We start from the raw sequence: 26,130 nt of genomic DNA on the forward strand, positions 1-26,130 counted from the left end.
ATTATATTACAGCATTCATCCCAGGCATAGTGGGGAAACCAACAAAGGCCGTTACATGACCTTGATACCATAAAAGAGATATGACAAGAGAGATACATGACATAGAGACAACAGATCTAGACCAAGACTTAGGAAAGACACCAGCAGCATCTGATAAACATCTTGTTAGATCAGCAACCAGAATTTCTTTCTGAGCTCCTTCTCCTGAAACCAACAACCAAAACATCTGAATGCCAACAATGCTTTATGAGACTCTTGAGCTGCTCCCCCTGAACCTGTGCCTGTTGCACTCCCTGAAACTGTGCCTGAAGAACTCTGACATTCCTATTGCTGTTCAGAACTTCAGAGTTTTCCTTTGCTGTTCAGAACTTCATATACGCGTTTTATCCTGTACAAAACAGCGTATGTACGCGGATATTCTTTCTGCAACAAGCGTCTAGCATACACGCGACTTACCCACCATGAATCCGCGTGTATACGCTCATATACCTTCCGTAACCTGCGTATACCAACTTTTCTGTAGAACAAACAAACTTCAACAACAGGATGAAGCATCAACTACTCCCAGCTTTTGTCTGAGATATTCAAAAGTTTCCCTGGGCAGTGGTTTTGTGAGAATATCAGCAACTTGCTCTTTAGAAGGAACATACTCCAACTTGACCTTCTGCTCAAGCACTTGTTCCCGAAGAAAATGGTACTTGATTGGTATGTGCTTGGTCTTTGAGTGCATGACAGGATTCTTTGAAATGCTGATTGCACTTGTATTATCACATAAGATAGAGACAGGTGGAGTGCAAGTGATTTGAAAGTCCTGCAAGGTCTGCATCATCCAAAGAAGTTGTGTGCAACAAGATGCTGCAGCCACATATTCTGCTTCAGCTGTAGATAAGGCAATCGAACTTTGTTTCTTGCTGAACCAAGATACTAATCTGGAACCCATGAAGAAAGCACCTCCACTTGTGCTTTTCCTATCATCCACACTTCCAGCCCAATCTGCATCTGTGTAAGCATGAAGAGTGAGATCAGTATTTCTAGGATACCATAAGCCATAGTTTTGGGTCCCTTGAAGATATTTGAAGATTCTTTTGACTGCCTGAAGATGAGTTTCCTTTGGGTTGGCTTGAAATCTTCCAACCATTCCTACTGCATGTGTAATATCTGGTCGAGTACCTGTCAAATAAAGCAAACTCCCAATCATGGATCTATAAGTGGGTTGGTGGACTGCTGCTGATTCATCATTTGCACTGAGGCTGCATCCTGTAACCATGGGTGTACATACTGGCTTTGACTCTTCCATGCCATACTTCTTCAAGATCTGCTTGAGGTATTTGGTTTGAGACAAGAAGATACCTCCTTCATTTTGTTGGATTTGCAATCCAAGAAAATATGTCAATTCTCCAAGAAGTGACATTTCGAATTCTTTCTGCATAACCAAGGCAAAGTTTTGACTCATGGTCTCTTCATTGCTGCCAAAAATAATATCATCTACATAAACAACAAGAATTAGCAATTTGTTATTTTCAACTTTTATATAGAGATTGCTATCTGCTGATCCTTTTGAAAAGCCTTGTTGGTGAAGATATTTGTCCAACCGATAGTACCAAGCCCTTGGAGCTTGTTTGAGCCCATAGAGTGCCTTTTTCAATCTGCATACAAGGTTTGGATCATTTCCAAGAATGAACCCATCTGGCTGCTCAATATATACTTCTTCTTCTAAGTCTCCATTCAGGAAGGCTGATTTCACGTCCATTTGAAATACCTTGAAGTTTTGAAAGCTTGAGAGAGCAAGGAACATTCGGATGGCCTCTAGTCTTGCCACAGGAGCAAAGGTCTCTTCAAAATCTATTCCTTCTTGCTGTGCATACCCTTTACAAACAAGTCTGGCCTTGTTTCTAATTACTTCTCCATTTTCATTTAACTTATTCTTGAAGACCCATTTTGTTCCTATTACATTCTTATCTTTTGGTCTAGGAACTAATTCCCAAGTGTTGTTCCTTTCGATTTGCTCAAGTTCTTCATCCATTGCTTTGACCCAACATTCATCTTTGCATGCTTCTTTCACATTTTGTGGTTCAATGGAGGAGAGTAGAGCCAAGTAGCTTGAAGCTTCTGCAAGTGTCCTTCTTGTTTGTACTCCTGCTTCTTTCTGCCCCACAATCTGAGTTTCTGGATGATTCTTTTGGACATATCTGGATGGAGTCTTCTCTTCTATTCTTGTCTGCTCCTCTGGTTCTTCTTGAGATTCTTCTTCTTCTTGAGGTTCTTCTTCTTCATCATTTCGCCTTTGAGAGTAACCTTCATCTTCTTCAATGTCTTCATGATGAACTTGCCTAGGAATATATCCCTTCTCATCAACCACTATATCAATACTGTCAACAATTCTGCCAAGTCTTTTATTGTAGCACTTGTATGCTTTGCTATGTGGAGAATAACCAAGAAGAATGCCCTCATCTGCTCTAGGTTCAAGTTTGCCAAGTTGCTCATCAGTATTCTTAATATAACATTTGCTCCCAAAGATTTTGAAATGCTTCACGGAAGGAGTTTTACCACTCCAAAGCTCATGAGGTGTTTGAGTGCTGTTTACTCGGACATTTGTTTTGTTAAGAATGATAACAGCAGCATGTGCAGCTTCACCCCAGAAGGTTGCAGGAGTACCTGATTCATCGAGCATAGCACGAGCCATTTGTTGGATAGTTCTGTTCATTCTTTCCACAACCCCATTTTGCTGAGGAGTTCTAGCTGTAGAGAATTCTCTTCTTATCCCATGTTCATCGCAGAAATCGAAAAATTCATTTGATGTGAACTCCCCACCTCTGTCAGATCTGAGGCACTTAATTTTGTGTCCTGATTCATTTTCAGCCAATGCTTTGAAGGATTTGAATTTTTCGAATGCTTCATCTTTGTGCTTCATAAGCCCTAACCAAACAAACCTTGAGAAATCATCAATGAATAATATCAGATATTCTTCTCCTCGAGGTGTCCTTTTCCTAAATGGACCACATACATCTGTATGGACTAGCTCAAGAGGCAAGCTAGCTGATCCTTCCTTCTCTGGAAAGTTAGTTCTGGTTTGCTTTCCAAACTGACAAGATTTGCATATGGTGTTGTCTGGAATTTTGATATCTGGAAGATCGCGAACTGCCTGATATTTGCATGCTTTCCTTATTTGTGAGAAGCTTAGATGTCCCAACCTTCGATGCCATAACCAGTGCTCTTCATCCTTGCTAAGATAGCATTGTTGTTGTCCTTCTTCAAATATGTACAGATTATTTGGAGTTCTTTTGCCTTTGAGAACTGTTTTACCTGTATCAAGATCACGAACAAGACATCCATTCGATCTGAAAATAACCTCGGTTTTTTGATCACACATCTGGCTGACACTTAGAAGATTATGCTTCAATCCATCAACATACAAAACATTTCCAGCCTTGACCTTTTCTTTCAAAGGAGCAATACCTTTTCCTTTTATAGTTGCAGGAGTATCATTTCCAAAAGAAACTTTCTTTCCCTTTTCTAAAGTAGAATAAGATTCAAGTTTTTCTTTATCACCTGTCATATGTTTCGAACATCCACTGTCAATGTACCATAGATTTTCCTGTCCTTCTGCATAAAACGCTATCCCACATCTTTCTGTCTGAGGTTCTTTTATTCTCCATTTTTTGGTGCTCGTGGCTTGTTCCTTTTTCTCCTGAAACCTGCTCCTGCATTCAGACTCTTTATGACCAAAATTATTGCAAATAGAACATTCAACTTCATTTTCAAGAACCGAAAAGTTGTTATAGGTCCTCTTTGTAATCCCTGTCATACTTCTTTGTTTTTGAGCTTCCCTAGTCATGATTGTTTTATATGCAACACATTGAGCTGCTTTGTGACCAAAGTTATGGCAAGAAAAGCATTGTCCATTGAAGAAGCTTCTGCGGTTATTGAATCTACCAGCCAACTGATTGTAATTTCTATTTTCATCTATTCTTGTGCCAAACTGAGAAGATTTTACCTGTGGTTGGTTGTAGCTTTTGTTCACCCTTAAGAAGGATTGTCCCTGATAGTTTCTGTTTGTAATTCGTCCCTGCTTTACCTGATTATCTTCATTGTTCTTCTGCTCATTTCTTCTTGCTGCATCAAGATAACTTTTTGAGGTGGATGCTTGAGAGGTTTCTCCATTATAGCCCAAACCTGTCTTGTTTAGAGGAGACCGCTGCACATTGATAATCTCATCCAAAGTTTCAGATCCTTTGACAAACTTAAGATTAATAGTTTTTGTTTTCTCAATTTCTTTTCTGAGACCAACAATTTCACCTTCTAGTTTTTCAAGATGTTTTTCCTTTTCATCAATTTGAAATTGCAAAGTATCAATGATCACACTCTTTTCTTCTATGCATCTCTTGAGTCTAGTAATTTCATTATAGAGATTATCCACATCTACAGCATCCTCATAATCATCATCTTCAAATGCCATTAATAGCTTATATTTATTACCTTGTTCATCTTCATCACTGTTTGATAAGCCATCACTATCTTCATGGGTGTAGTAGCTTTTCTTATTTGCACTTTGTTTCTTATTCCATCTAGCAGGTTCTTTTCCTTTATCCTTATTAGGACATTTTGCAGCATAATGACCTACTCTTCCACAAGCAAAGCATTTGAAAGGTAGCTTACCTCTGAACCTTCCAGCACCCCTTTGAAGATTTCTGACAAAGTTTGATTCTTCTTCCTCTTCTTCTGGAACATGGCTTGCTTCATAGTAATCTTCTTTTCTTGATGCCTTAAAAGCAGCTTCCCTTCTGTCTGATGGACCTCCCTTTCTCATTTCATAAGCAGTTAGAATTCCATGTAGCTGAGACATAGTGAGAACTTTGAGATTTTCCTTTTCTTCTATTGCAGATACTTTAGATTCAAACTTGGGGGATAATGATCTTAGAATCTTTTGAACTACTATAGTCTCTTTTATTTCTTCACCCAAATTTTTCATACAATTAACAATCTCATCTACCCGAAGAAAATAATTAGCCACACTTTCATCATTATACATCTTGAGGGTCTCATATTGAATCCTGAGAGTTTGAAGTTTAGCTTGCTTTACCTGTTCATCTCCTTCATAGCTAGTGATCATTTTGTCCCATATCTCTTTTGCTGATTTGAAGTGCATGACCTTCATGAATTCTGTTTGAGATATACTTCCTAATAGAGTACTGACTGCTTTTGCATTTGTTTCATATGCCTTTTTCTCAGCTGGATCTGTAGGAGTAGCTGAAGGAAAAGCATAGCCTGTTTCTACAATGTCCCAAACTTCTGTACCAAGAGATTGAAGATATGCAGTAACTCTTACCTTCCAATAATTGAAATTTGTTCCATCAAAAACCGGTGGCCTGATTGATGCTTCTTTCTCGTAGTTGCTCATGATGAATGATCTTCCTTCAAGCGATCAAGCTTCTCTGAAGGACCTGCTCCGATACCAATTGTTGGAAATAATACTGAGAGGGGGGGTGAATCAGTATTATCTGATTAATCAAACTTTTTAAATGCTCAGAAACATATACGCTACTTCAGTTAAGTGAACCAGCGTGTACACGCTACTGTGACGAAGTAAAACAGCGTATAGGAAGAAAACTCACAATTTAGTTAGCTTTTTCTTCAATTAAGTGCATCAGGACATTATTCATCACATTAACAGTAAACATGTGCAGTAAAACAGAACAGATAAAAAGCCACACACATGAACACCAAGATATAAGGTGGAAACCCAATGTGGGTGAAAACCACCTGCTGCAAGTTGTCTCTATCTTTCTTTAATATGAAACTTCAGTTTACAATCTTTTGTACTGGTGCAGCCTTATACCAGTACGCAGGCTACAACCTGCAGAAGGCTTCAACCTTCTCTCGTTCTCCAAACTTCCTTGGAAGGGAGCTCCAACCCCCTTTGCTCTTATACTAGCCAAGATACTAGTACGTAGGTGCTGACCTACAATCTTCCTTCTTTCAGATATCACTTTTCATACATTTTCAGACTTGGATATTCCTGAAGCACAACATTACAATCTGAAGACCACAAATCATTCAATTTCCACAACAGATCATTGAAGCATAAAACAACCAAACTTTGAATCACTGAACCACTGAACCCTGTCAATCACCAGTTACCAGAACACAGAGCAGACTACAGAACTCTGCAATAACAGTCAGATCCCACTGTAAACCCAAAATCAAGCTTCAAAAGATATACGCTACTTCAATGAGCAAAACCCGCGTATACACGCTCTTTTACCGAAGCAAACCTGCGTACAGATCTAAAAATAAACTTTCTCAATTTGCAGCTGTACCAGACATTAGTTAGATCCAAAACGTAACATTGCGACAATATGCAGATCTAGAAATACGCATAATCAACCATATCATGATAGTGCATTTCAAACCATTAGATCCTGATCTATCCTTAGATCTAGTCTTCCATCAACCGATGTGATCTCTCCTTGGCTTAGATCAAGCAACCCAGAACCTGCATATCAGATCTCTTTCTCTCTTAGATATTCAAGCCTTGTCGAAAGATGATCTTGCCTAATGATCTTCTTCTCCTTATATAGTCTTAGGCCTAACTCAATACCAAGAGCCAAAACCATAGTAACACAATACCATCAACTTCAAAACTAGGGATCGACACGCCCGTCGAGACACAATGGTCCGAAATCATAGGCACAACTTCCAAGGACTAACCACCATGGACCAAAGGAACCTTTCCACATATACGCGCTTTTTATGAATCGAACTTGCGTGTACACGCGACTTGGGCTTAACGAAACGGCGTGTATGAGCTTCCTTGGTATGCTGTACTGAGATCTGTCTTCTGATTAAGTTGCCATCACCTGTACCAACCTCTGAGCACCTGTACCATCCTCTGAGTTAGTTGCCATCAAGGACAACACTTGAATCATAATGCCAACAATAGAATTCAGCCTCTTCGAGGGGGCAACCTCCTTTACATTACATAAATGAACAATTCTTGGATGATACAAATGACAAAACCTCCTTTCTATATATAGGAGTCTAAGGAGTCATAATATAATCCAGCCGACCTAACAATAATAATATAAAGCCACAAAAATAACAATAGAGGGATTCTATGGGGCACAGAAATAACAATATGGGGGTAATAGGGGCACAACAATATAAATAAGGGGTATAACTACAATAGTAATGGGGTAATTACTAGTATTATAGGGACCCAACAAAGAGAAAGGAAGTCAAGTTTGGGAGATGTTATTTGATGGAGCATGTTCCAGGGAGACTGCAGGAGCAAGGGTGGTGCTGGTATCTCCACAAAAAAAAAACACCCAGTTGTCTTTCAAGCTAGCTTTTCAAGTCACTAACAATATAGCAGAGTATGAGGCTATGCTATTGGGCCTAAATTCAGCTAAAGACAAAGGAATCAAGAGCATAAAGGTGTTTGGAGATGTTAATTTGATCATTCAGCAAGTAAATAAAACATTTCAGGCAAAGCACTCGATGCTAAAAGCATACAGAGATGAGGTATGGAGACTCAAAGATTCCTTTGATAATTTCTGTATTTCATATATCCCTAGAGCTAAAAATCAACTTGCTGATTCCCTTGATGTGTCTGCTAGCCTGTTTATCCCTCCCATGCCTCCCAAACTTGTATATGAAGTCCAAATGAAGTACAGACCATCCTTGCCTGACAATGTCCACCATCGGAAAGTCTTTAAAGATGATGATGAATTAAATAGGTTCCTTCAAGTCATCGATGAGTTTTCTGAAGTGCATATTGATCAAGAAAATGAAGCCTTGGAAGAAAATCCCCAGTCCCAGCTTAGAAATAAAATTGGAAAAGATAGCATTGTCCAGCTTCCCAGCAATCATATTCCTAAGGGTTTAATTCCTTTAGAAAGACTGTTTGACCAAAATGATGTGCCTTACAAGGTTGCCTAGAAATAAGACCAATCTGCAGTCTGTACGCATGATATAGGGAGTCCAGGTCAGCCTAGATACGTAAATCTATCTTCCCATTTGTTTGCTGACCAAAGTTCTGAATATTGCAATTTAATGAAGCAATTTGCTGATGTGTTTGCGTGGGAATATAGTGACCTTGAAACCTATGATAAAAATATTATTCAGCATAAAATCCCTTTAGAGAAAGACACCATACCTTTCAAATAGAAGCCGAGACCAATAAATCCTATGCTTCTTCCTCTTATTGAAAAAGAAATTAAAAATCTGATGGCTGCCAAGATTATAGTCCCTCTTAGATATTCCAAGTGGGTAGCCAACCTAGTACTGGTGAGGAAGAAAAGTGGAGAAATCAGACTCTGTGTTGATTTCAGAAACTTAAAAAAATTCTCTAAGAAAGACAATTACCCTTTACCCAAGATGGAGCATTTGCTGCAGAAAGTCTCAGGAGCCAAGGTAATGTCTTTCCTAGACGGATTTTCAGGCTTTAATCAGATTGTTGTGCATCCAGATGACCAAGAAAAGACTGCATTCACCACTCCTTGGGGCACTTTTATGTATGTCAATATGCCTTTTGGATTGATGAATGTTGGAGCAACATTTCAGAGAGCTATGGATATAGATTTTGTGGGAGAGAAGGATAGATTTGTCCTTATATACCTTGATGGCATAACAGTATACTTCAGCAGCTATTAGAACCATTTGCAGCATTTAAAGAAAGTGTTCCTGAAGTGCAGGAGGTTTGGAATTTCAGTCAATCCTAAAAAATCACAATTTGCTTTAGAAGAAGGCAAGTTGTTGGGACATATTGTTTCTGATACAGGTGTCTGAATTGATCCAGAAAGGGTAAAAGAAATACAGACTTTATCTATCCTGAGTTCAAAGAAGGATATTCAGTCCTTTCTGGGCAAGATTAATTTTGTGAGGAGGTTTATACCAAATTTTGGAGAACCGATGAAGCATGTTACCTCCATGTTAAAGAAAGGATCAGAGGTCAGATGGACTGATATAGCAAGAAGATCTTTTGAGTCTATTAAGAAAGCTATCATGGAGGCTCCCACTTTAATAAGTCCACATTACAGCAAGGAGTTCCATATATTTTCTTTTGCCTCTAAAGACACCCTTTCAATAGTGTTATTGCAAGCAGATGAAGAAGGTTCAGATCATCCAGTCGCATTTTTCAGTAAAAACTTAAGGGATGCTGAACTGAGGTATGATATTATTGAGAAAAAAGCATATGCTATTATCAAATCCTTGAAAGCTTTTAGAGTTTACATTCTGCATTCCAAGATAGTTGCATATGTACCTTCTGCTACAATAAAAGATGTCTTAACACAACCTGATGCTGATGAAAGAAAGGCTATTGCAAAGATGATTGAATTTAATATAGAGCTGAAGCCCACCAAACTTGTCAAGGGTCAGGGTCTTGCCAAGTTATTGGCTGAAGAAAATTGCAGATCATTGGATGTGGATTTCCTATGCACAATTGCAGAAATTGGTCAAATAGAAGAGGAGGAAGCAGCTAAACCAAAAAGAAAGCATTCAGTGGAAGAAAATCTAGCTTCTTGTGATTGGTATTCCGAAATAGTTAAATTCTTGCTGAAGCTAGAAATATCTTTAGGCTTAAGCACAAGTCAAGCTAGAAATATAAAGCTTAGAGCAGCTAAATATTGCATTAATGAGAATTTTCTCTATTGGAGGGATCCATCTAGAATGATTTTGAGGTGTCTGGATAAAGAGCAGTCAATAGAAGTTATGTAGTAGTTTCATTCCAGCATGTGTGGAGGACACCATTATTAGAAGACTATAGCCCATAAGATCCTCAGAGCTGGGTACTATTGGCCCACTTTATTTTCTAATGTATTTTCATTTGTCAAATCTTGTGACAGGTGCTAGAGCTTTGAAAGAAAACAGAAGTTAAAGTCCCTACCCTTAAAACCAATACATGCAAATGGACCTTTTCACCAATGGGGCTTGGATTTCATTGGAGAAATCAATCCACATTCTAGTGGCCATCACAGATGGATATTAGTAGCCACTGATTATTTTACTAAGTGGATTGAAGCAATTCCTACCAGGAAGGCTGATCATAATGTGGTCATCAAGTTTTTAACAGAAAATATCTTTACCAGGTTTGGTTGCCCACATAAATTAGTCACAGATAATTCAACAGCGTTCAGGGAAAAATAATTTGTGGAAATTTGTGATTAATGGGTATTAAACTGGTTCATTCCACCTCATATTATCCCCAAGGAAATGGTCTAGCAGAATCCTCTAATAAAAGCCTGATAAGGATAATTAAGAAGCTGCTGGAGGACAATAAAAAGAATTGGGATTCTAAGCTCAAGTATGCGCTGTGGGCTGATAGAGTGACCATTAAAAAATCGACAGGGAATTCTCCTTTGAAGCTAGTATATGGTACTGAAGTTGTATTCCCAATTCAACTATCTCTCCTTGTGGAAAAATTCATTCAAACAAAACAGAATGAGGAATAAAACATGGCAAAGAGGATCGCTGATTTAGCAGAGGTACATCAGATTAGAGAGCAGCTGGTGGAAAAGGCTGCAACACATCAGAAAAATATCAAGGATGCTTTTGACAGGAAGACAAAAACAGATAATTTTCAGGTTGGAGACCTCGTCTTTAAATGGGATGCATTAAAAGAAAAGAAAGGAAACCATGGAAAATTTTATGCTTTCTGGACAGGGCCTTTCATAATTTCTCAGATTCAAGGGAAAAACACCTTCATACTAAAAAGTATGGGAGGAGAAGCATTTTTTGATGGCCCAGTTAATGGGTGTTTTCTGAAAATTTATGTGATTTAAGGTCTTTTGGCCTTAAAGGTTGTAAATATTTGGTTTTATCAGTTTTAGTCAGACTCCATGCCCAATGGAACACTAGGAATTTTGCTAATTTCTTTTCATCAGGAAGGCATTGATCTGCATGTTCTTGAGACCTCACAGGGAGGATCTCATCCCCAGAAGGCGCCAGTGTTAGCTCTGCTATTAATTTCAACATTTGAAGGTCAAACGCAGGCTTGATCAATTGTCTATGATGAAGAAGGGGATTTGCAGCAGCCATACCGCCCATTCCTCATCACTCTGCTTACACTCTTATAACTCCCGATACCTCCATTTTCCTCTAAATTTCGCCATAAACCCAGATTTCCCTAGGTCCCCGGGTGCGAATTTTAAACCCATATGACTATATTCATATAACTGTGCACTGTTAATGTTGTTTTCCTTGTCACATCCGTCCCAAAAATGTTTGCATTAATTCCCGCCATCTGATCATCCATCTCGCAATCCAACGACAGTCGCACCTCCCGCCACTGAAACCAGCCCGCGTGTTAACTTGTGATCGCGGTGGTTTTCCACCTGTCCCATCGTCCACGTGTCAACCTCCTATTGTGATCGCTCAGCTATGTACGTATACCACTCACCTCTGGTAAGAGGTGCGGGGAATACCGCCCGCCACCAAAACCGCCGTCCCCGCCGATTATCTCTTGTGCATCTTCCGCTCCCGATCACCGTCGGATCTGCCCATATAAGATCCGACGGCCCTCGTCTATCCTAATCCTACATCTATCGATTCCTCCTATCCAATGATCTCAGTCGTCCGTCTATTTCATCCAACGACTCACATTTGTTGTTCTCGCTTCCTCGTGATAGCCATTGCAAAGCGCTCTCTGCCATCGATCCATGCTATTCAACAGTGGATCTTCCTCCATGCTGCCCGTGTCCATAGCCTGTCATGTGCTCCCAAAGGATAACAGTGATCAGCTACCCTATACCCGACATAATTATTCCTCAACCACTGCATTCAACAGAAAGGATGGCCGAAGAAGGAAAGGACAGCCTTGAGCAGTTACAAGCATTTACCAGTCATGGAATGTCTTTTAGACCACACTCCAGCTGCTCAATAAGGACAACGAAGTACCAGAGAATGTCAAATTCATTTATGGAAGCAGCTTGTATCAAAGACCCATATCAAATAGTTAATGTGGTTGGTGGTCCATTATGACCCCTCCATGCATAAGATAACAGTTATTTTTGTAATCAACCTCCATATATACCCAGAAACAAGATGTAATGAGGGTTGATGGTTGTAGCTTTGATGTAAGGTTCAAATTCTGGAGACTATAACTATTGTGATACCTACAGCATATGGTCTTCATTTTCAGCTAGTACAAGCTTCTTTTGTTGTTAATTGCTCACTTTCCACTTCTTCTTTGTTCCAGGTTGTGCTTGTTATGAATTTTTCATGTGCTATTGATGTTTAGCATTAGAGGGGCTGTCATCCCACCTCTGTGTTAGAATCAAGTATGTATCATTCAATGTGTTATGTAGGTTTCTGTTTACTTAATGCCAGAGAGTTGTAATCCTGTCTGTGTATTAGGAAATATATTTGCAAACCTCTTTACTAGTTGCAGTCGGCCATCACATGGTCTTGTGCATCTATTGGTGTGGTCAGTATTCTCCATGTTCACCTAATCCTCAAACAATGAGTAATTGGTGGTCTAAAGCCTTGTAGTCTGGGGGTGTTCACCCATGTCTGGGGTTAAGCATAGTAGAAGTGGTTATCTGGCTTGAATATGCATCATTCCTCCCATTCATCCACCTATTTCCAACATTTTTTGTTGAGTTTGTAATGTTCCCGAGCATCTCTGAGATATAACCTAGGAGAGTTTCTTGGGGTGATAACAGGGATGGTAAAAAAAAAATAAAAATGTTTCCAAGCTAGATGAGAGCCTCAAGAATACTTGGAGATCCATGAGGGTAGCATTAATTTCTAGAGCCACAATACCATGGTCAATCCTAGACGATCAAGAAAAGGGAAGATGGGATATGTGAACTTGTTAGTTGCAAGATATCGAGTTTGGTACCTTAGTTGTGTGAGGTACTGGAGGGTACGTAGAGACTCGTGAGGGAAACATGACTCCTTTTGTTGGAGTTTCATGAGCATCCCTGGTTGGAAGAGACAAATACCTTATAGGTAGTGCCATAGCTTGAGGGATTCCAAGAGTAGAGAAGGGGGTACACCACTTAGGTGTCAGATTGATGGGGGACATGAGCCTGCTGATTAGATGCTGTCAAGTTTGGTACCTTGTCCATGTTGTGTGTGGTATGAGAGATGTACTTGACATAAGGAGTCAATGCCAAGAGGATTCATGGCCCTATCTCAATGGTGACTAGTAGCTAAGAGAAAAGGATCATCACGATCTATGGCTGGGAGGAACGTCCTAGGTCTACAATGAACCAAAAAATTCATTATATAAGTGGGAAAATGTATTATGTGCATGTATCATGGATTATCTTTCCATTTATTTCACTGTGATGTTATTTGGCTTTTTATTATTATTGTTTCACTATGCACATGGATTTATGTTCTGTTAAATTATGCATGTGTTTTGGTTATATATTGACAATTTTGATATATGTATGAGTATATTTTCCCAACGAAAGGGATAGGGACATCACAAGTGGTATTAGAGCCACTGGTTTCAACATGGACCTGCATGGCCACACGTAGAGCTCAAAGAAAACATTGTCAATATGCCTACGAACTATTTGGAAAAATTCCACAACGAAATTTGTCAAGTGGATTGTGCTAATTACAAGATATAAAGAAAATGAAAATGTTGAAAATGACCTAGTATTTTTAAGAACATGTCAAGCATGGATCTAGCTATCTAAAATACAATGATCAAATTGTATGTGAAAAATGGGTATATATGTGTTTTTGTGCTGCATGTGTCAGCAAGAGGTTGCAGGTGGTCAGTTATAGCTGGCCACAAGTGGAATCTCTGTCGAGAAGGAATTGTTTATACATACTATTAAATCAACATCAATCGTGATGCCTATCTCATCCATCATCATTGGGGAACAACAACTTCCATTACCATTAAATGAGAAACCACTCACAGATAGAAACAAAATAAAAAATTCATTATTAGTAGTTATGAATGCATGGATTCATATTTACAGGCTTTCACACACAACAATCAACTCCATGCCCACATATTTATATTTAGGTTTCATGGAAATATCTTCTTACTCAACAAACTAATAAACATGTATGCCAAGTTCGACCCCACATCATAGTAATTTTTAGGTTAAAAATTAGCATCAAAACAAAAAGTGTACTAACAAAATTAACTTTAAAATAATCAATACTATTCAAGATAATGATGTCATCCCCTCAGGTGAATATTTTAAAGGAAAAAAGAAGAAAACTACTTTCTTTAATTATATTTTCGGCTTATCTCCTTATATATTTACTCAAGTGTCAAGGGTATACACCCATTCGATGAGGAATTAAATTCCACATCCGAGTACCCACTTTGCATACTTCTCAGTAGACCCACATAAAAAAGAATTGAAAATACATGAACAAAGTGTGTTGAACATGGATTTTTCATGTATTTTAATTTTTTTTCGATGTGGGTATACTCAGAAGTATGAAGATTGGGTACTCATTTGATGTGGAGTTTAATTTTTTATCCAACAGGCTTTTACACTTGACATTTGAGTAAATTTATAAGGAGAGAAGCCAAAAATACATTAAAAAAAAGTCAGCTTTCTTTCTTTTTCTTTATAAATTTATAACTCTATATTATTATTTTAACTATTAATTTACTATTTTCATTAAGAGGCCCATTTTAGACCTCAACATTCTCGTAATGTGAATCAAGAATGACTAGTTTTTGAAAATTCCTCTAGTGGGATTGTGTTTTATGGAATGCACTAATCAAAGGATGTGTTGTTAATGGACATTGTGAGGAACTGCTCCTACTCCATTGTTAGATAGTGGTAGAAAGGCATGGAGCCTGACAAACTCATTCTTCCCTTTTTTTCTAAAGGCATATGTTGCTCTATTGGCTCTGCAAGAGGGAATGAAGGTTCATCATTTTTAATAAAAATTGGGTTAGATTTTGTGGGGAATATGTTAGGTCCCTATACTACTAGTGTAACCCCTTATTGTTATTAATGCAACACCCTTATTATATTGTTGTGCCCATGTAGTCCCCATATTGTTATTACTGTGCCCCATAGAAGCCCACCATTGTTATTCTTGTGCCCTTACATTATTATTGTTATGTCAGCTCTGATTATATTATAACCCGTTAGACTCCTATATATAGAAAGAAGGCCTTTTCATTTGTATCATCCATGAATTGTTAATTTGTGTAATGTAAAGGAGGTTTCCCCCTAGAAGATTCTCATTTAAAGGTGTTGATCTATCTTTTCTATCTTTTTGAGAGTTGGTTTCATAACATTTCTTATCAGAGCTTTGGATTCTAGGGTTTCGCTGCTCCAAATAGGTCATCGTGGTATTTTTGATATAATTTGTTTTATACGAAGTTTCAGAAGCTAAAACAAAAAACCCATTTGAGTCAAAATCGTTCTGAACCTGGGGTCTAAATGTCCAATCTTACCTCACTATAGTTTCTAAGATATGATTTGAGGAAGTTAGGGATTTTGCAAGCTCCAGAATTCCATCTCAAATAGGCCATCATGGAATTTTCGCTATAATGTTTTTTACACGAAGGTTCAAAGTTTGGAATTAAAACCCATTTTGGCCAAAATCATGGTGAAGCTTGGGTCCAAATTTCAGATCTTGTTTTGCTATATTGTCGGTGATATAGACCAAGACATTTAGGGTTTCTATAGGCTCTCGAATTACATCCCAAATAGCTGACCTGAGGAAAATTGTCATAACTTTATCTATGAGCATCACATTGAAATCGTGTAAGACACTACCGAAAGAGGACATAATGTAATTTTATGTGTATTATTTTTAGGTCTGAATGTCGAAACAGAACACGTGGCACTTAATATAAGTTTTCTCTATTGAAAAAGTATATAATCATGTCATATTGGGAGATTGGGCATGACGCTTTCTTGGAGAATCCAACGTCAATTAGATTGGTGGCATTGGAAAGATGACATAGAGGGCTATTGTAGGTCACAAGTTTAGACCTTGGATATCCGAAATTTTAGAGACACAATAGATTCAATAAAATAGAAACACCTAGTAAGAAAAATTGGATGGAGGAATTGAAGAATGCGATTGAATCTAAGATAAATAATTTTATATGTGCCATGGAAGCTAATATCGATGATAGGGAAGCAGATTTGAAGAAATCCATGGAAGATTTGAAGAAATACATGGAAGGTTTAAAGGAAGGTGGGACAAAGCCGCTACAAGAAACGTCTTCTAATGACGAAAATTCCCACCTTATTCCAAAGGTTGATATGAGGAAGTTTTATGGAAAGGATCCCATAACATGGATACTATAGATGGATAAATATTTTGATCTACATGATGTGCAACTGCTACAAAAGGTACTTATTACATCTTTATATTTAGAACCAAATCAATTTTTATGGTATAAAGGGCTTTGTCCTCATAAACCACTTGTCACTTGGTCAATTTTCACAGGGGAAATGATAGCACATTATGAGGATACATGGAGAAACACCTTCTTTATCCAATTGATAAATATCAAACAAAAAGGTTCAATGGCATAGCACATTGAGGAATTCAAAAAATTGAATATAAGGCTAAATGATATTCCAGAGAAGCAAAGGATTGATGTCTTCTTAGGGAATTTAAAGGATAACATTCAACATGAGGTTTTCCTTTGGGAACCTAATTCATTGGAGAAGGCATATAGGGTGGCAAGAAAAATTGAAAGCAAAATTATGGCAACAAGGAAGCCTACCACTCATAACTATAAAGATGGAAGTGTTGCTTCTCCTAGCCTTTCACCACCTACAAGATTGAGGCCACAACAATTGGAAGAAGAAAGATAAAAAGGTATTTTTTACAATTGTGATATAAAATACACTAAAGGTCATAAGTGTGCTTAAAAGATTTTTAATTTATATAGATGGGGAAAAGGAGCAAGAAAAGGAACAAGAAACGTTAAAATAAGAGGATATACACTAGGAATCGATCCCGGAGAAAGAAGAAATGAATATGACCATATCTTGTAATGCATTGACAGGAATTACCACTCCTCAAACTCTTAATATAGAAGGGCATATCAGGAAGAAAAAGGTAACAATGTTGATTGATTCGGCCAGTACCCACTAATTTTATTCATTGTAAGATAGCCAAGGAATTGAATTGCATCCTATATCCAACACCAGAGTTTCAAGTAATGGTTCTAAATGGGGGAACCATAAATTGCTCTGGAAAGTGCCATAATATCAAGCAATCCATGGGAGAATATGTCTGGAATATTCCAATGCTTTCCATTCCAATGGGTGGTGCGGATGTTGTACTAGGATTTCAATGGCTAAAATCTTTGGGTACAATATCCTTTAATTTTCAAGAACTTTTCTTGAATTTTTTTTGGGAAGGAAAGGAGGTTTAATTAAGGGGTATATCAGGGAAGCTGGGAAAGATAATCAGCTCTAACAAGATGAAAAATCTTCTAAAGAATGAACAACAGGGTGAAATTGCACAATTATGTTCACTAGAGGTACCCACATCAAAATCATTTATTTCTCCAGATCTCCAAAAAGTTCTGGAGAATCATTCCGAGGTATTTGAGACTCCCAAAGGCCTCCCACCTTTTTGTGATCATGATCATGTTATTCATTTGATTCCAGGAAGTGTTACCCCAAACATCAGGCCTTAAAGATATCCATATGCCCAAAGGAGTGAAATTGAACGTATGGTTGCAGAAATGCTAGAGGTTGGTATAATTCAACCTAGTCAAAGCTCTTTCTATACACTAGTTGTATTGGTACACAAGAAGGATGGATCATGGTGCATGTGTCCAGATTATAGGGAGCTCAACAAGCTTACTATTAAAGACAAATTTCTGATTCCTGTCATTGATGAATTACATGGAGCAATTTACTTCACCAAGTTGGAATTTCGTTCAGGATATCATCAAATCAGAATGAAGGTTGAATACATTCCACAAAGAACATTTAGAAATCATGAGGGTCATTGTGAATTTTTGGTCATGCCTTTTGGCCTTACCAATGCACCTTCTATATTTCAAGGTTTGATGAATTCCATTTTCAAACCCTTACTTAGAAAATTTGTGTTAGTATTTTTTGATAATATACTAATATACATCAAGTCTTGTAAGGATCATGTTCAACATGTTGACAAGGTGCTAAAACTATTGGAGGAGAAACAATTATATGCAAAAAGCTCCAATTGTTTCTTTAGAGTACAAGAGGTGGAATATTTGGGTACTTAGTTAGCTCATAGATCATCTTATCATCCTGAATCTGATGGGAAAACTGTTATAGTGAATAAATGTTTGGAAGGATATCTTCGTTGCTTTGTATTTGATAAACATACACAATGGGTCTAGTGGTTTCCTCTTTCTGAATGGTGGTATAACACTTCCTTCCATATTGCAGCAAAAATGACCTCATTTATGGCACTTTATGGATATCATCCACCGTCCATCACATCATCTTTAAAATAAATATCTAAGGTTAAAGTAGTGGAGGATCACATCGAGCATCAAAAACAAGTTCTCCAACTCTTAAAGGATAACCTCACTTTGGCACAAAATAGAATGAAACAACATGAAAATCAACATCACAAAGAAAGAAGTTTTGATGTAGGTGACTGGATATTTATACGAATACAACCATACAAACAAATGTCCCTCAAGCAAGATAAGAAGGATGATAAATTATCACCAAATTATTATGGTCCATACAAGGTGTTACAAAATATTGGTAATATGGCATACAAATTGGAGCTTCCTGCATCTTCCCAAGTGCACCCATTTCTCCATGTTTCATGCTTAAAGAAGGTTATAGGTGAGAATATCCCAGTTCAAACAATATTGTCGGAACTTGATGAGGAAGGAAAAAACATTTTGGAACCTGAAGCAGTCATGGAAACAAGAACCCGACAGCTATGAAATCGATCAATTTCAAAGTATCTCATCAAGTGGAAGAACTTACCCGCTGAAGATTCCACATGGGAGGACGCGATTTTATACAGAAGCATCCATAACTACTCAGGCGTTGCGGACAACATTTTTTGAAGGAGATGGGCATGTTAGGTCCCTATAACACTAGTGTAACCCCTTAATGTTATTAGTGCAATGCCCTTATTATATTGTTGTGCCCATGTATTCCCCACATTTTTATTATTGTGCCCCATATAAGCCCATTATTTTTATTGTTTTTCCCTTACATTATTATTGTTATGTCAGCTCTGATTATGTTATGACCCCTTAGACTCCTCTCTATAGAAAATAGGTCTTGTCATTTGTATAACCCAAGAATTTTTCATTTGTGTAATGTAAAGGAGGTTACCCCCTTGAAGAGGCTTATTTGAAGGTGTTGATATATCTTTTCTATCTTTTTGTGGGTTGGTTTCATAACAGAATACCCTTCTTTCGATGTATGCAAAATGTGTAAGTATAAATAACACAGGTTGAGTGTTTGATAAAATGTGTGAGAGAGAGTTGGTTTCATGTAATATTATGTTTGTTGGATATTCTTATAATGGTCATGGCTATGAGGTATTGGAACTTTTCCATCAAAAGTAGCTAGAGGAAGTGGTACTTGATCCTATCACTATTGTCAGTGTTCTCTGAGCATGTGCACAGGTAGGAGCTCTACAACGAGGCAAGTGTGTGCATACTTACGTGATTAGAAATGAGATTAAGATTATCTTTGTATTCTATTATCTAATATGAGTTACACTAAACCAAGAGAATTTATCATTTCGTTCTTCTCCCTTCGACATAAAATCACATTTGGCTAGATATTTGCAAATGTCTTTTTCAAGTATTTCTATAAAAAGAATGAAAAATGTCATACTACATTTTGAAGAAGCGTATGTGGTAAACTGTAAGAAAATATTGACCTTCCTTCAGAAATTTGTTTTAAATTATAAAGGTACAAATAATTCATGTTCATAGTATTCTTCTCCTCATTATAATTCTCTATAGTAAGAAACTTGAATGGAATTTTAGAATTATGTGAACTACTAATAATGGCTATACCAAAATTTGTAGGAAGCTTTCAGAACCTCTGTAACAATAAAATTACCAACAAAAATAATCATCTTTTACCTTCGGGATGAGGATGTCTTACAGGAAATGCTTACTAAAAACCAGTTTACAAGTAAAGTACCCGGCATAAAGGTCTCAAAATAGGTTAGTCACCCCCTAGGTTGTGAATATTGGATGATATGGAACACTAAAAATGCTTCTCAAAAGCAATTGCTTGGGGCATAATTTGAAGGAAATGGTTAAGTGTGCCCTACCTCTCACCTTAACACTATGCAAGGTGGTTGAACATAAGCTAAAACAATCCTAGTCATTTGCATATATGCATGGATAACTCAGGGCTATGCTCTTTTATAAATATCATATGCAACCTCCAAGAATGCTAGTATGCATATATTTTAGCATGCTTCTAGCTATGTGATAATTTTAAATATTGTTATTCAAGGTATGCGTGTCTAAAGAATATTGAAGAAGAAAACATTTAAAGAAGAGTCGATGTAAATAAATCAGAACTACAATACCTCCAATGTGCTCAAAAGTCATGTTTAGTGCTACAAGTCATTTCTCTCTCTCTTTGCACTTTCTCTTTCCAATAATATCTTCTTATTTATTTCTTCAGTTGGTTTTGCCTCATGGGTTTCCCCCTTTCCTTAGTCATTGCCTTCACTCTTAGAATCTCATCGTCTATCTCCCCATGTGCTTTATCTCTCTAACACTGTTATGCTTGAATTTTCTCTTTTATTACAAGTCTCATCTATTCTTTCCTTATTGATGATGACTCTTGCATATTTACGAGTTCCTTGCCTTGGTTTATTTGGGTTCCGTCATACATTTCACCATTTTTTTTCATTTTGTTCCATCTACTAGAGCTTGAATCAACTTATACAAAGGCATCACACTTGAATTTCTTCCTCCAACTGGAGATTGGTTGCATCCTTTCATGATATCAACCATTTACTTAAGAATTGTGACAACTCCTTTTGCTAAATTCCCCAACTATAAATATTGTAATTATTTGCTATAATTAAATGACTAAGATAAGGGACACAAACTTTAGATCATTGGGTTGAGGATGTTTCTTGGGAAATTTGGAGAAAGTAGCGCATTTAATGAAAGGTATCAGTTTGATTAGTTTTAACTTTAAATCAAGTTGACTAAGAAATTAATGGTTGCTGGAAGAAGTATATGGCCTCTCCAAGAAGGAGGACGAACCGATACTTTCTTGGGAAACGTTCACAAGGAAGAGGAAAGGCAGTGAAAGAAGGAGGATCATATTGGTCAAAAACGTTTTGTAAACAAACATTCAAACGTAAGGCAAAATAAAGGAGAGGGAGATATTTATCATAGGGGGGACGACATAAGGAGATTACACAAGATACAACAAAGAGAAAGGAATTCAAAGGGAGGATTCAAATATATGTGAAAAGAGTAAAATCGACCAATATCAGTGCATGAAAAATACTTTTCTAACTTCACGTGAGAGTAAAAAAGGTATATGCAACACATAGTATGTAACAAGGGGGTTTGTAGGCTACAACAACTCAAGAAATAAAATAAGAGAGATGTGTGGAGGAATTTAACACTACAATAGTCGGCACTGGTTCTCTATCGGGCTTTACTAGAGGAGTTTTTTTCGTTTTAAGCAAAGGCAGAGGGTTCATTGGATTCCTCTTGGGTGAAGGTCAAAGGCTCTATGGATTCCAATTTGGGTGGAGGCCCTATCCCTTTGGATTCTCGATAAAAGGAGTATCCACTGTGTCTACCTATGATTGGTTTTGAGGCCAACAATTCCACTCAGTGAACTCTAAACTTGTGGTTCTAGATGGATTCACTATAGAATTTTTTTTTGGGTTGCAAGGGTGGAGATGGTGATGTCACTAGATTCCCTAGTTGCAAGGGTGGAGATGGTGATATATTTGGATTCCCTGGATTAGTGAGGAGTTATAGTTATTTCCCTAAAGTACTCCTCCTAAAGATATGAATCTATATGATGATTAATGCTCGTCATGGGTGGTAATTCATTAGGAAACACATCAATAACAATATCATAAAATTGATCTAATAATACTTGAATTTCATCAAGAAAATCACTTAACATAGTATTAGAAAGGACTACTCTCGGTATTCTGATTAAATAAAATTGTACCTCATTTTCTTCCTTAACTTCTTGCAATAGCTCTTTCCCTCTCATCATTAGCATGATTGGACTTCCTTATTCCTTTTTTATTTCATCATTTAATCATAACACATGGTTATGAACATCCTTTTCAAGGTTTATGTATTTCTCCTTTAGTTTCAAACAACTCTCCTATCATGCTACTATGTTCTTCCCAACAAAATATGATAGACATCCATAGGCATAATGTGACATGGCACTTTATTTTTATAACTACCAATATGGAATTCTACTCTACTTTTCTCACTTGCCAAAAATGGATGTCCTTTCTATAGCCAGGGCGCTCGATATGAAGTAAGATGTGTCAACCTCTATAATCCTAATTTCTCCACCATCTTTGTAGATACCATATTGTGAATGCTACCACTATTAATGACCATTTTACAAGATTTCCCTTTAAATTTACACATTTCCCTAAAAGAGCTTCTCCTCTGTGTCGGTTCATGTGTTTCTTTCTCATCTTTGACCAAGATTCTCTTCACAATCAATCACTCACCCATATTAAGACTTTCTTCCTATGTTTCTGTATTCATTGTTTCATATTTGTCTTCTACAATATGAGCCTCTCTCTAATTGGATAGTTTATTTTCAGGACAATTCCATGGCACATGTCTTTTGTTTCCACATATATAACACCCCACTTCTCTTCCTCTGCCTCTTCTTCTCAAGATGAATCTTTTGCCTCTTATTTATCCTCCTCCGGGAGATTAGTTGATAGAACTTGTTTCTTTTCTTGGAGTCTAGAATCTTCCTCCACTAGATGATCATTTTCCCTTTGTTAGACACCTACCTATATTTATTTAGCTTTGTTTTCTAACTAGTTTATCTTGTACTCTTAATGTTGCCTTATAGGAATCTTCCACTTTCTTCATCGAAAAGAGCCATTTATATATCTAGCCACCTTCTCAACATTTTTCTCTATGCGGTATACTCTAATGTTTAGCCTATAAAGTTCTTCAAGGTACTCCTTCACTGTCATAATTTTCCACCTTAGATGTTGCAGTTGTCTAAACAAATTCAGCCGATGATTCTTGGGCATGAATTCGCCTTTAAAATTTCACACCATTATATCCCAATTCTTAATCTTGTCCTTTCCCTTCCTCCTCTAGTATGTCCGCAATTCATCCCACCATAATGTTGCATATCCCCTTAGTTTGGTCACTGCATATTTTACCTTTCGGTCATCCTTCATGTCTTCATAATAGAGTTATTTATCTAGTGTGTAGATCTAATCAGGAAAATCTTCCACATTTAAGTTTCCATTATATAGTGGCACCTCCATCTTCATCCTAGACCCTACTTTGGTAACCAATTTTATTAGTTGTACTTTTATTGGCTCTCTTCCTGGAGCTCCTTCCATTTCCTCTTTTAAGCTCATATCTTTTCTCTTTCTAATGTCTCCCAAATCAGGTTCTCTTCTAAGCTCATATATTTTCTCTTGCTAATGTCTCCCAAATCAGGTTCTCTTCTCTGGTGCATGGTTTCCATTCTTTCATGGATATGCCTCAACGCTAATATTAATTCCTCATCCCTCATATTTCTCTCTTGGCCTCCTCTTCTAGGTGGCATGCTTATTTTCATTGTTTTTCCAGTCTTTCCAAAATTTATTAAGCCTTAGGCTCGATAAAGCTTCCCTAATTCGATACCACTTCAAGTAATAGTACACGATGTGAGACCCTTTCACTATTTAATTTCCTTTTGGAACCTAAATTTAGTAGCTAGCCCACAATCCTATAGTCTACCACATGACCCACCTCTTGTTATCGGGCAACTCGAACTGCTTAGTCGAGGCTTAACCCAAGTACCCATTCAAATTCGGTGATTGGGAACTATTTATTAGCATAGGGCCCCAATTTTGATAGCTACGATCAACAACAAAAAATCGGTGGTTGATATGAATTATGTGGGGGAGGGGGATTTCGACCCTTTCATCATCTGGGGGAGTGGGTTCTGAACACATAATGCCAACCTAAGGTTCCACCAACTCAATCAAATGGTGGAGGGTATGTGACCAAGATCCACATCTCTTATGGATATCAAGGGCTACCCCCTTACATCAGGGGGGAGGGGGTACGCGCTTGTATTTCCACCCTCAAGGTTATGATTGATGATTTGAATGATGGGGTTTCTACAATGGGTTTTCCTTCACGATCAAACCTTGGTTCTTCTCCCCTCCCTTGATCATGCAATCCCTCTAGACCTACCTTTTCTTCACAAGAAGTTTTGTTTTTCATGTGGTTAGGAGACCTGGCATTTGAACCTAAATGATTCTTCATCATTGTGCCTCCACCCTTCTTATAGCTACTCACCATCTCTTATAGACGTTGTTTGATCACAAATAAAATGATGAATACAGATAAAAATGAACACAGAGTTTCCACCTACTGGAATTAATATAACACATGCTTGGAATATGCGACTTTTTTGAATGGAAGCACACACAATACGCTATAAAAATTAGATTTTATATAGTTACATAGTTAAGTTGATATTTCACAAGCCTAAGCGAGTGCTTGAGCACTAGATATCCTCTCCTTTATATCTCTCTCCCTACAAAATATCGTCTTAAGACAAATGGGTTGTAATTAATAGCATTTCCATGTTATTGCATATGTCCCTAGTTATAGAAGCTAAATGCCACTTTAGACTATCAGCTAATTACATGTTCCCTCTAGGGACACTTCTGCAAAACTAATAAATTCCTATGGATGAAAATATATTCTACATAAAATATTCTTCATATCAAAAGAGAAGTAATATTTTGTGGGATAATCCTACATCATTAAGCAACTCTACCACCTAAAAATCAACTCACCTAAAAAGAGGGAACTGCATGCAAAGCATATCCACGTAGCTTAGCTAATGTGTAGATTGCACCAATAAAAATAAACTGATGGTTCAACCCACAGATTAAACCCCTCTACCCCCTAAAAATTATCTTTCCTTAAAAGAAATTTATGTGTGTTGAGTGAGACTAGAAAACAAATCTAGAAATTCCAAACTAAGGAGAATATGAAGATAAAAAAAAGAATAGAAAATTCAAGTTGCATCACCAACAAAATGAAACCTTCCAAAAGTTAGATACTCAAAAAACTAGAGAGTAAAACCAATAGAAGGGATAGAAGTCATGAAGGAGGCGAAACAACTAGAGGGCCTGGTCCCACTGAGATTTGAGTTGCAAACCACCAAACCCTCATTCCAGGAAACAATAGGGATAACCAGAGAAATACCATGAATGCTAGTACCAAATAATGTAAAATAGCCAACCCAACATCCATTACCAACCTAAAGGATGTTCACTAGAAGTCGAAACACTTCCCCATCTCCTCGAATAACCCAATCATTCATTCACCACAAACTTAAAATGATCATAATCCACTATGATCAATTATCTATAATAAAAGCAAGTAAACACATATATTAGCATTCACAGGAGTTAGGTATGTACACCCCTCGCACTACCTGAGATGCCAATCTCCCCACCCCATTTCCATAATAACATCTCTGCTAACCTGATTCAAAAGAATTCAAAAATAAGTTTTATCTATTATTAAATAATTATTTTAAAATTTATATTACCATTACTTCATTGTTAATAATTATTTATACATCATGTATTTGTTTTACTTTTTCCACATATCTATTTTGAATAATATGAATTCTTTAGACCTAATGTATAGCCACATACTTATACACAATGTATAGCCCCAATCTATTTGTTTTATATTTGGGAGATTTTCTAATAAGTTTTGATCAAAATATCCATATTTAAAGATCATATGTGTATATCGATTGCATTTGTCTATATCAAAATTAAACTAAATGTATAATGAATCCAAAGCTCTTTTGTACCTTTTAAACTTAAAAAATGCCGGGGGAGCCGGTGAATAAGAATTTAAAATTATACATGAGAATTATTTTTCATATCGTTATCTTTTGGTCTCTACATTGATTTTATTACATTAAATGTAAAAAAATGAGACAATAA

The sequence above is a fragment of the Pinus tabuliformis genome, chromosome 9 (genome assembly GCF_031772625.1).
Source record: "Pinus tabuliformis cultivar Carrire ecotype Pingquan chromosome 9, CPIR1, whole genome shotgun sequence".
Lineage (NCBI taxonomy): Eukaryota > Viridiplantae > Streptophyta > Pinopsida > Pinales > Pinaceae > Pinus > Pinus tabuliformis.